Raw genomic sequence first — 11,318 nt, 5'->3', positions numbered from 1 at the left:
TGCTGAGAGTAGTTAAGTCATTCACACTTGAACATCATTTTGTAATTGTTTATATTGCTGTTACTGTCTGTAGTGTTTTCCTGATTCTGCTCCCTTCACTTTGAATCAGTTTAAATCTTCCCAGATTTTTCTGAAAGTATACTGCTCATAATTTCTTATAGCACAATAATATACCATCACAATCATATACAAATTGATGGGCATCCCCTTAATTTCCATTTCTTTGCCACCACAAAAAAACTGCTATAAATATTTTTGTAAAAGTAGGTTCTTTCCCACTATGTTTAATCTTTTCAGGATACAGACTTAGTAGTGGTATCCCTGTGTCAAAGGGTATGCACAGTTTTGTTGCCCTTTGGGCATAGTTCCAAATTGCTCTCCAGAATGGTTGGATCAGTTCCAACAGTGCATTAATGTTCCAGTTTTTCCACATCCCTTTCAACATGTCATTTTCCTTTTCTGTCATATTAGTCAATCTAATAGGTATGAAGTGATAATTCAGAGTTGTTTTATTTTGCATACTTCTAATCAATAGTGATTTAGAACATTTCTTCATATGACTACAGATAGCTTTGATGTCTTCTGAAAACTTCCTATTCATATCTTTGTCTATTTACCAGTCAAGGAATGACTTGCATTCTTATATAATTGACTAAATTCTCTATGTATATGAGAAATGAAATCTTTGCCAGAGAATTTACTGTACCATTTTTTTCTCAGTTACTTGCCTCTAACCTTGGTAGCATTGATTTTTTGTGTGCAAGCATTTTAAAATTAATGTAATCAGAATAATCCATTTTATAGCCCATAATGCTCTGTCTCTTGTATGGCCATACATTCCTCCATAGATCCATAGATCAGAGAGAGAAAATTTTCCATGCTCCCCTAATTTTCTTATGTCATCCTCTCTGTCTAAATCATGTGCTCCTTTTGACCTTATCTTGTTATATGATGTAAGATGTTGGTCTATACCTAGTTTTTGCCAAATTGTTTTCCATTTTTCCCAACAATCTTTGTCTAATGCTTAGTTCTTGCCTCAAAAGCTTGAATCTTTAGGTGTATTAAACCCTAGATTTTTATGGTCACTCATTACTGTGTATTGTGTACCTAATCTATTCTACTGATCCACCACTCTGTTTCTTAGTTTGTATCAGATTGGTTTTGATGTTTACCACTTTGTAATAGAGTTTGAGATCTGGTACTGCAAGGTTATCTTCCTCCACATTTTTTTCTCATTGATTCCCTTGATATTTTGACTTTTTGTTCTTCTAGATGAATTTTGTTATTTTTTTATTTCCATAAAATAATTTTGGTGATTTGATTGGTATGGTACTAAATAAGTAAATTAGTTTGGATAGAATTATAATTTTACTATATTAGCCTACCCATGAGCAATTAATATATATGTCTACATACAACTTAATTTGTATGAAGTGTTTTAAAATTATGTTCATGAGACATCTCTTCAATGAATGTTTTTTACTGGAAGATGAGTTATAGGAATGCTACACTGATTCATGAAGTTATGATTTCCATATCCACCTGTGCAAACATTGCCTAGTTCCAGTCAGACTTTATAAATTGAAACCCTGTTTCCAAAAAGCCACTCCCCTGTCAATGAATGTGTGTCTATCTCATTCAAGGTGTGCCCTTCTTGCTGTTCCCAGAATCCATGGAAAGTGGAGAGAAAAGAGGCTTTCTTTTTAACTCTCTTTGGGAGTCCTAGAAGATGCCTTTCTGAATGGTTTAGGGGAGCTGGGGTCGGGGTTCAAGTTAAGAGAAGGAGAAGAGCTGTAAATAGGACAGGGTAGCTAGAGTTTTGTTTCATGGTGCCAAAATTCAGGGGATGTAACTTTTGTAGTTACTGTAATAGCAAGCGAAGAACCTAGTCAGCAAGAATAAGAAGTTAAAATGGGAAGCTACAAGAAGGCGAGCCAGTAACCATGCCCTGGGCGATCTCTTTCCCAGTCTGCTGGTGCCACTGCTCATACCCACCTCTCATGTGGCAGCCCCCAGCATTGGAAGGAATGTTTTGTGCTACTTGCCTGGTGTGTTTTATGTTACTTTCCTCAAGCACAGAATTTGCCTTTGCAAGGAGGTAGAGCACAGTAAAGCCCCACACTTTGCAAACATCTATTGGCAACCCTTTCTTACCAAGTGGGAGGAATAAGAACTCAACTTCCCTATATAAATATCTTGTAAAAATAAGCTCTAATGAAAGGCCACACTATATGATAACTGTGTTCATAGGATATAGAAGTAGTCTGAATCCTGTAGTCAAAACACCTTTTTTTGTGTGGGTCAGAAAAATAATGATCGAGAATTAATTTGCCCAAGTTTACACAGCTAGTAAGTAACCCTATTGGTTTTTAAGCCCAGGTCACTGGATTCCACATATGGTCCTTTCTACCACACCTTGCTAAAATAGCTACCCTTTGTATCTATTTGGTCCTAAGACATTGGGGTCTCATTTGCCTGACTAAATCCTTCTACAGATGCAATGAAATCTCACAGTCTCCATAAGAATATAACCATGTATTGTTGCAGTTCTTTCCCTGAAAACTTTCAGAAATGTATCAAAAGATCCAAAATCTAGTGAGTCAGATTGTGAATATTCTGGTTGACAGATAACCTTTAAATGAAATCATCCCAAATGATTTCTGATGTTTCCTTGTAAATCCACATACAAATTATTGCTTCAATGACTCTCAGTACTCTAGCTATACACTTCATTAAAGTATATCCAATAGCTAAGGAAGTATCTGATGGGTCCTGAAATTTTTTCGTTTCCTAGACCATCAACCCTGCAAAACTGTTCCTTTAAATGGAATGGAATAATTGCCTAGGCAATATCTGCCTTATATAGAGAGGAGAAAAGGGAACGACGAAACAAAGTCATACATTATATGCAAAATATCTATATCTGGTCAGCTTGCAAGAAGGAAATGAGGTTCATTCTCACATTTTTTCTTTGGGGATCAAGCTTGGTCATTGGGATTTCATAGCATTTAGTTTTGATTGTCTTATTGGGGTTTTTTTCCATTTGCATAGTTGTGAACATTGTATCTATTGTTTTGCTGATTCTGCTTACTTCTCTCCTAATTAGTTCATATAAATCCTTCTATTCTTCTCTGTAGTCATCCAAATGAATATTTCATTGGAAAAATTTCTCATGATGTTGGATAGAAACTTTGGAGCAAGTAACTTCCATTAAATCATACTAATTATTCTATTACATGGACCTGGGAAATTAAAAGAATAACAACAACAGAATGATTTGTGGATCTCAGTGCCCAGAGATTCATTCAGTTCTCTCAACTAGTAGAGAAACTAGCAAGTCACCAGCTTTCTCTCTTGGACCAATATTGGCACCTATTGCCAGTTTGTACATGAGCTTCTAGGGAACGATGGGCAATTCCCTCTACAATGGAAAGAGATCAAGTCAAATGTGTCAAGGACTCAAATTCAATTATATTTCATAAAATTCAATTTTACCTACTGCTAGAGATGCGCAAAGCCTAACTCTTCCTTCGAATCTCTAGAAGTTCCTCATGATAGCTTCTAACCTAGTCCTTCTACTCAAGGGAAGAAGGAGCTAGAAAAAGTTTTGAAGCAAGGGGGACATTGGTACATAACAGGTGAGTCTAGGATGTCACTCAGAAGTTTAATTGTCAACACCACTCCTCAGAAGATGTGGAATATTGGTTGAGGATCTGGATTTGAATCCCAGTGCCATACCTATTGCCTATGTGGGATTCCTTGGGGAAATCACTTAATTTCTCTGAATTTCCCTTTCCTCCTCTATATATATAAGGCTGATATTGCCTAGGCAATTGTTCCATTCCATTTAAAGAAAATGATATAATAACACAGTATATTTACAAATAAAATGGGAGTGGGACAGAGTTTTTACTGTACAATCACTATGGCATCTTCCAGTTGTAATCCTCCTTTGTGCCAAAAATACCATACAACTAGCAAGAGAAATAGTTCTGTTTAGGTTGAAGCTTTGAATTAGGGCAAGGAATGGATTTTCATTTGTCAGTTGTCTATCCTTGGCATACACAGCATTAGGTGGAGGGAAAAGTTCAGTAGGTGGGCAGACTGGAAAATTTGAAAATATTCCATTTTCTCCTGCACTGGAGCTTCCAATATTTACTTTGTCATTCTTGAAGAGTAGTGAATTCCCAAGTAGCCCCAATCAAACATAAGTAGAAAAGCACCTTCTAAAGTCAAATTTGAATGATATTTGGCTCCCCCATTTTATATCATACACCTCAAGTCCCACCTCATGGACAAATATTGGGGCACCTAATTGGTGCAGTGGTTAGAGTGCTGGGTCACAAGTCAGGAAGATCTGAGTCTGAATGCAGCCTCAGACACTTGCTACCTGTGTGACCCTGGACAAGCCACTTAACCTCTGTTTGCCTCAGTTTCCTCAACTATAAAATGAAGGCAATAATAGTATCTACCTCCAAGAGTTGTAAAGTATTTAGTACAATACCTGGCACATGGTTGGGGCTATATAAATTCTAAGAATTACTATATTAATTGACTATAACTTCTTTTTTTTCAGATAAAAATAGAGGAGACTGACTTTCTAGACCTCTGACTCTGCCTTGAAATAATAAAACCAGTGTTATTATGAGATGGATTCAGGAAGGGGGAGTTAACTATAGAAACTATATATAACTATAGAAACAGTTGGCATCACTAGATCTAGAAAAGTTATAGATGGAGATGAAAGGAAATCAATATATTCAAAGCAGAGAAGAACAGGTCTAATGGGACCATGAGCCATTCGTTGAACTCAATGCTCCATCTCTCATGTTGCTCATTGGAAGAAGTCATCCTCTATGTCTGGAATGTATTCCCTTTTCATCTTTGCTTCTCAGAATACTTGTATTTCTTTAAGGATCTTCATCTTTTCTAAGAAGCCTTCCCTAATCTCTCCAGTGGTTTATCTAGGTCCCTCTCTCCCCTCAAACTGCCTTATATAATACTAATTGAGGACATGGTGTATCCTACCCCCTGCCTCCACCTTCACGTAAGTTCCTTGAAGGCAGACACTGTTTCATTTTAATTTCTGTGTTCCATTGCCTGGCACAGGGCACTGTACAGTGAGGCATAAAAGGAGTGACAATAATAGGAAGAGTAGATGTGATACCCAGCAGAAGCAATTTAGATAGGGAATAGATTTAATCTCCTTTTAGTGGAAGAAAAATCGATGGACTTGAACATATCTATTGCCACCCAGTGGGAGAGAGCTTAAAGTGTGAGCTTTTTTTTTTTAAGTTTCTATTCTTCCTCCCTTTCTCTTACTTTGGGAGTGGAGAGGAACCCAAAGGCTCTTGGTACAAAATGATCTATACTTGTAGAGATAAGAAGATGGGCTTCTCAGGGCTTTGACCAAGGGTAAAGGTCCCAGTTTGATGTGGCTTCTTTCTGCAAAGCTAGAAAGATTAAACACACAGATTACAGATAAAACCCATAAAGCACTCTGAGCTCCAAGGAACAGATTGATTCTGAAGTCAAAAGGGTGGGCAACTAGCCAGTTAAATTTGGTAAATTCTATTATCCACATTTCCCCATTCCCCCTTTTTACAGAAAAAATATCAATTCAGCATACAATTAAAATTATTTTTATTCAGTAAGCCATTATTTTAAAATACAAATAACCCAGTGAAGAAAGATTTAAATAGCAAAGAAACGGTAATGACATGCCATCTGTTGCATAAGGCAAAAACAGAAGGGAGAAATGGGAGAGTAAGTTTTATCATTCTTCCATCAGTTTCTCTGAGTACCCATGATTTCATTGGATTCTGTTAATAAACCAAGTTAGAAGGCAGAGACAACAAAAGGCTTTAGTTAATACTAGGTTTAGTGTCAGTCTCCTGGAAAGCATCCTTCATATATTGCTATCTTTGCTGCTATTATTCCTGCCTCCACTTTCTCCAAATCTTTCCCTTTTTTTCATTTCTTGAGAGACTTAAATAAATTGTTGCTGTTGCAGAAAACTCCTTCTTCCCTTTCCAATCTGACAATAGCTTCTTCTCTTTCTGAGCTGGGAAAGGATTCCGTTCCTAGGATCTTTAGCAAGTTGGGCTCCTGAGAAGGTGGACGGTCCAAGTCAGAATGACTATTCCAGTAGTAACTGAAATTTGCAAAGTCCATTATAATGGACAAAACTTTTTACGTATATTCTCTCACTTGAGTTCAGACTAGGTCCTAAAGGATTTAACATTTTCAGTTCTGAATCTTCTTCACGGAGGGTTGGTCATGATTTACGTTGTGTTATCAACCCTCATTAGAATGAAAACTTCCTGGCAGAGACTCACATTTTTATTAGTATTTCTTGCTTGGAACATAGTAAATGCTTAACAAATATGTTTCCATTCTTTCATTCACACCAATTGCAGCTTTTCTCATTTTTATTCATGTAGGTATAAGTACAGGCATAGATATGTATATAGGCATGTATATATATATAGAGAGATAGATAGATAGATATACATATGTATTTGGATCTCCATTATAGAGTGAGAAAACTAAGGCTCAGTGACTTTCCTTTGCTCACTCCACTGCTAAGGGTCAGAGGCAGAGTTTGAAACGAGGCTTTCCTGACTTTATACCTAGTAATGTATTTAGTACAATTAATGAATATTTGTTGAATTGAATTCCAAGTAAAGAAAAATAATAGAATTCTGGATAGTTTTTATGAATTCTACAGGCATGGATTTTCCCCTTTCTTCCTTTCTTTCCCCATCCCAAGTTCTTACTGATTTTCTAAAGAGGACCCTTTCTTTCTTTATGTTTATTTACTTGAAACACAAACTCAACAATGGAAAGTTTAGAAGTTTGCCCAAATTGGTGTTGGTCCAGCTATTGCTTGAATGAAAATTCCTGGCCTAGCTGCAAAGGGAGGAAGCTGCTTGGGAAGCTAATCAGAGGAGACCTGCTGGCTCTCACTAACTGTCTAGGGGCCATCCCTACCCTGCAGCCCTCAAAAATGGGATTGCTCCTGTGCATACTAGCTTCTTGTGATAAAGTCATGAAGGAGAATGCTGATTCTGTCCACAGCAAGAAAGAGATGAGTGAATGAAAAAACATTTTTTAAGCACTGATAGACCTGATCTGGAGCATTGTCTTCAATTATGGGCACCAATTTAAGGAGGATATTGATAAATCAAAGAGAGGCGGGCAATCAGCATGATGAAGAGCTTTGAGTCTATGACATCATCATCATTAGAGCTAAATATTTATATGACTAGTATTATGCTAAGCACTTTACAAATATTATCTTGTTTGATCATCATAATGATACTGAGATGTTGGTGCTATTGTTATTTCCATTTTGCAGATAAGGAAGTTGAGGCAAATAATGGTTAAGTGATTTGCCCAGGGTTAAACAGCTACTAAAGTGCTGAGACCAAATTTGAATTCCAGGCCTTTTAGTTATTTATTTATTTTTTCAATGCAGCTTCCAGATCCCAAATGGTTTAATTGAGAGGACTGATGGGGGAATAAGGGTAGGAGAGACACGGGGATGGGGGTGACTGATGAGCAACAGAATCCCTGCCTCAAGAATCTCACCATATAGGAGACAAGCAAACAAATATGTACAAAGAAGCGACATATATATATATATATATATATATATATATATATATGAAATAAAGAAGAAAGAGAAAGGCATTAGAATTAAAAGGGGTTGGGGAAAACTTCTTAGAGAAGATGAGACTTTAGCTGGGATATAAAGGATACCAGGAAAGACAGTAGATGGAGGTGAGGAGGGGAAGCATTCCAGGCACAAGAGACATTCAGACAAAATGCCTAGAGCTGAGGGATGGAGTATCTTGTTCATGGGATGGTCAGGAAGCCAGTGTCACTGGTTTGAAGAATATGTGGTGGGAAGTAAGGTATAAGGAGACTGGAAAGGTAGAAGGGAAGTAGGTTATGAGGGACTTTGAATGCCAAACACAGCATTTTGTCTATGATTCTAGGGAACCAATAGAATTTCTTGAATGTGAGATGGATATCTGTAGTTGGGAAAATCACTTTAGTGAATAAATGAAGGATGGATTGGAATGGGGAGAGACTTGTGGCAGGGAGAACAACCATCAGGCTAGTGCAACAGTTTGAACAGTAGGCGATAAGAGCCTATATCGGTGTTGTGGCAATATCAAAGGAAAGAAGGGAATGTATTTGAGAGACATTGCAAAAGTGAAATGGAGACTAATGAGGTCACCAAGTGAAATAGAAGAGCTGGAGAAAAGAAGAGGGAGGGCCCAGGACCGAGCCCTGTGGGATATCCACAGTTGGTGGACATGACCTAGATGAGGAGATAGATAGGAGAAGAACCAGAGGGAGTAGAGTCTCAGATACCAAGAAAGCAGAAAGTATCAATGAGAAGAGGGTGATCAATAGTAAGGAAGGTTTTGAAGAGGTCAAGAAGAATGAGGATGAGAAAAGGCCACTGGATCATCTTTTATAGTGTGTGCATCCCTGGTCTTTATCACGTCGCCTGGCACAAAGTAAATGCTTAATAAGTGTTTTGTCATTCATTTATTTGTCAGGCATGTTAGAGTGAGGATTCTTGTGTATGGGTTGGCTAGAGTTCCTTTCTAACTGTGATTTTGTAAATATGTTCCAAGCATTGTTCTAAGTGCTAGAGATACTAATATCAAAGTGAGAATGTTCCTGCCCTCAAGAACAGGGTTTATCAAGGAAGACGGCTCATGTAAGGGAATGGTAGCCAGGAAATAATGTTTGAGGGTGGGAAATCGCAAGGACAGTAAGAGGAGCCTTAGGGGAGTAGAATGATACGTAAATCCTTTCAAGTAACAAGACAGTATTGGTTTGATTTTGGTTCTGAACAAGAAGGCTGGAGCCAAATCTATTGGGCATCAACTAATAAAAAGAAGACAGGAGTCGCAATCATGATATCTGACAAAGCCAAAGTAAAAATAAATCTAGTTAAAAGAGATAGGGGAACTGTGTGACCCTGGGCAAGTCACTTGACCCCCATTGCCTAGCCCTTACCACTCTTCTGCCTTGGAGCCAATACACAGTATTGACTCCAAGACGGAAGGTAAGGGTTTAAAAAAAAAAAGAGATAGGGGAAGGTAATTACATCTTGATTTTGGTTCTGAACAAGAAGGCTGGATTCAGCAGGAGAGATGGCAAGAAGATGGCTGAGGTATAAAGTGAAGCATGTCTGGGGCTGTCTAGATACAGTGGGCCATAATCACCAATCTGGACCACCTGGGCTGCAGAATGGATATTATAAAGTTTTCAGGGTATGGTCTCTGGATCAGAGGATCCTAGATAGAGAACTAAAAGGGTCCTCAAAAGTCATCTACCTTCTCACTTTACAGATGAGGAAACTAAGGTGTTGTCAAACAGGTACTCAAAACTGGAGATAAGACTTCCACTCAGAATATTGTAGTATCTTTTCTTAGTCAATGCTAAAAGAGCCAGGGCAACATATGCCAATGATAGAAAGCACAGAGTTCAGTGCCAAATAGAATACTTTCATTTTCTTTCTCTACCTCTCCACAAGTAATGGTAACTGCAATCTTGCTTCCCCTTCTCCCTGCTTCTTCTCAAAGAATGTTGTGGAAGACCTGGTTCTTGCCCTGGATCACCTATTAAAATTGCAATTTACTGTGGAAGATCCTGGGAAGCTAAGTGGCACTACAGTCAGGAAGACCTGAGTCTAAATCCATCCTCAGACATTTACTATCTGCATGACCCTGGGCAAGTCACTCAACCCTGTTTGCCTCAGTTTCCTCATCTGTAAAATAAGTTGGAGGAGGAAATGACAAAGCACTCTAGTATCTTTGTCAATAAAACTCCAAATGGGGTCAGGAAGAGCTGGATATGACTGAAATGACTCAACAAGAACATAGAAGAACCTGAAGGACAAAGAAAAAATTCACCAGCTAACATGGCACATATCTGCTAGCAGCCACCAAGCTCTTAAACCCTGCTCTACAACACATGTATAGATCATAGAATTTAGATTTAGACCTGGAAAGGAACTTGGATGTTTCTGGTTTTATTGTCTTATTTGACAGATGTGTATAGCACTTCATTGTTGGTGAAACATTTTCACAACCACTTTCTCATTAGAGCCTCAGAATAACTCAGGCAGATTTTGCTTTTACCCCCATTTTACACAGGAAGAAACTGAGATAGATGGAAGAATTAATTATTTTGCCCAGAATCATATAAATTCTGGCAGAGCCATGACTTAGAAACTAGGTGTCCTGACTGGTCATCCCTGGCAGGTCTGAGGACCTAACCTCTACAAGAAGGCTTGAACAGAATGTGGAAGACATTACAATTGTTCTAACTGGGGAAAAGTAGGCTCCATTTCCAACTCTGGCCTTTGGACCAGGCAAGCTTGGACACGTGCGTGCGCGCACGCACACACACACACACACACACACACACACACACACACTTATTTATTTATTTCAAACCTTTACCTTCCATCTTGGAATCTATACTAAGTATTGGTTCCAAGGCAGAAGAGTAATCAAGGGCTAGGTAAATTGGGGTCAAGCAACTTGACTAGGGACACACAATTAGGAAGTGTCTGAGACCAGATTTTAATGCATAATCTCCCATCTCCAGGCCTGGCTTTCATCCACTGAGCCACCTAGCTGCCCCTTCTTATTTATTTTTAACCAGACCTGTGATTTCATCCAAATAGGGACACCTGGTGAGGAACATCTATCAACAATGCAGATAAGGAACATTCCCACAATTTATTGTCTTAGAGAGTTGCCTGGAGATATTGAGAAATTGTGACTTGCCCAGAGTTACAAGGGAGAATTTCAATCCAGATCTTCTTGACTGCAAGTCTGGCATCTATCCATGATGGCACTGCTTCTCAAAATATACCCTACTGTATAGGAAAAGACATAGAGAGGCTCAGGGAAATATTTCATCTCATTTTGTCCAAACCAGGGAGTTCATTGATATTGGAGCCCTTGGCCATGAAACTCCTTGTATACATACATTCTGTCCTCTACTATCTCCCAAAGTCTGTTCAAGTTCCTGCTCATTATTTCCATGACTCTATCTCCCCATCTTATCCTCTATCATTCTCTTCTCCTTTGCCTTCAATCTTTTCCAACATCAGAATCTTTTCCAGTGACTTTTATCTTCTCATTATGTGGTCAATTTAGTTAGCTTTAGCTTCAGTTTTTGTCTTTCCAATGAATAATCAGAGTTAATTTCTTTAAGGATTGATTGATTTAATCTCCCTTTTGTCCAAGGAACTCTCAAAAGTCTTCTACAGCACTACA

This window comes from Monodelphis domestica, chromosome 5 (assembly GCF_027887165.1).
Source record: "Monodelphis domestica isolate mMonDom1 chromosome 5, mMonDom1.pri, whole genome shotgun sequence".
Taxonomy (NCBI): domain Eukaryota; kingdom Metazoa; phylum Chordata; class Mammalia; order Didelphimorphia; family Didelphidae; genus Monodelphis; species Monodelphis domestica.
The sequence above is the reverse complement of the archived record's forward strand: the minus strand, read 5'-3'. Positions refer to the sequence as shown.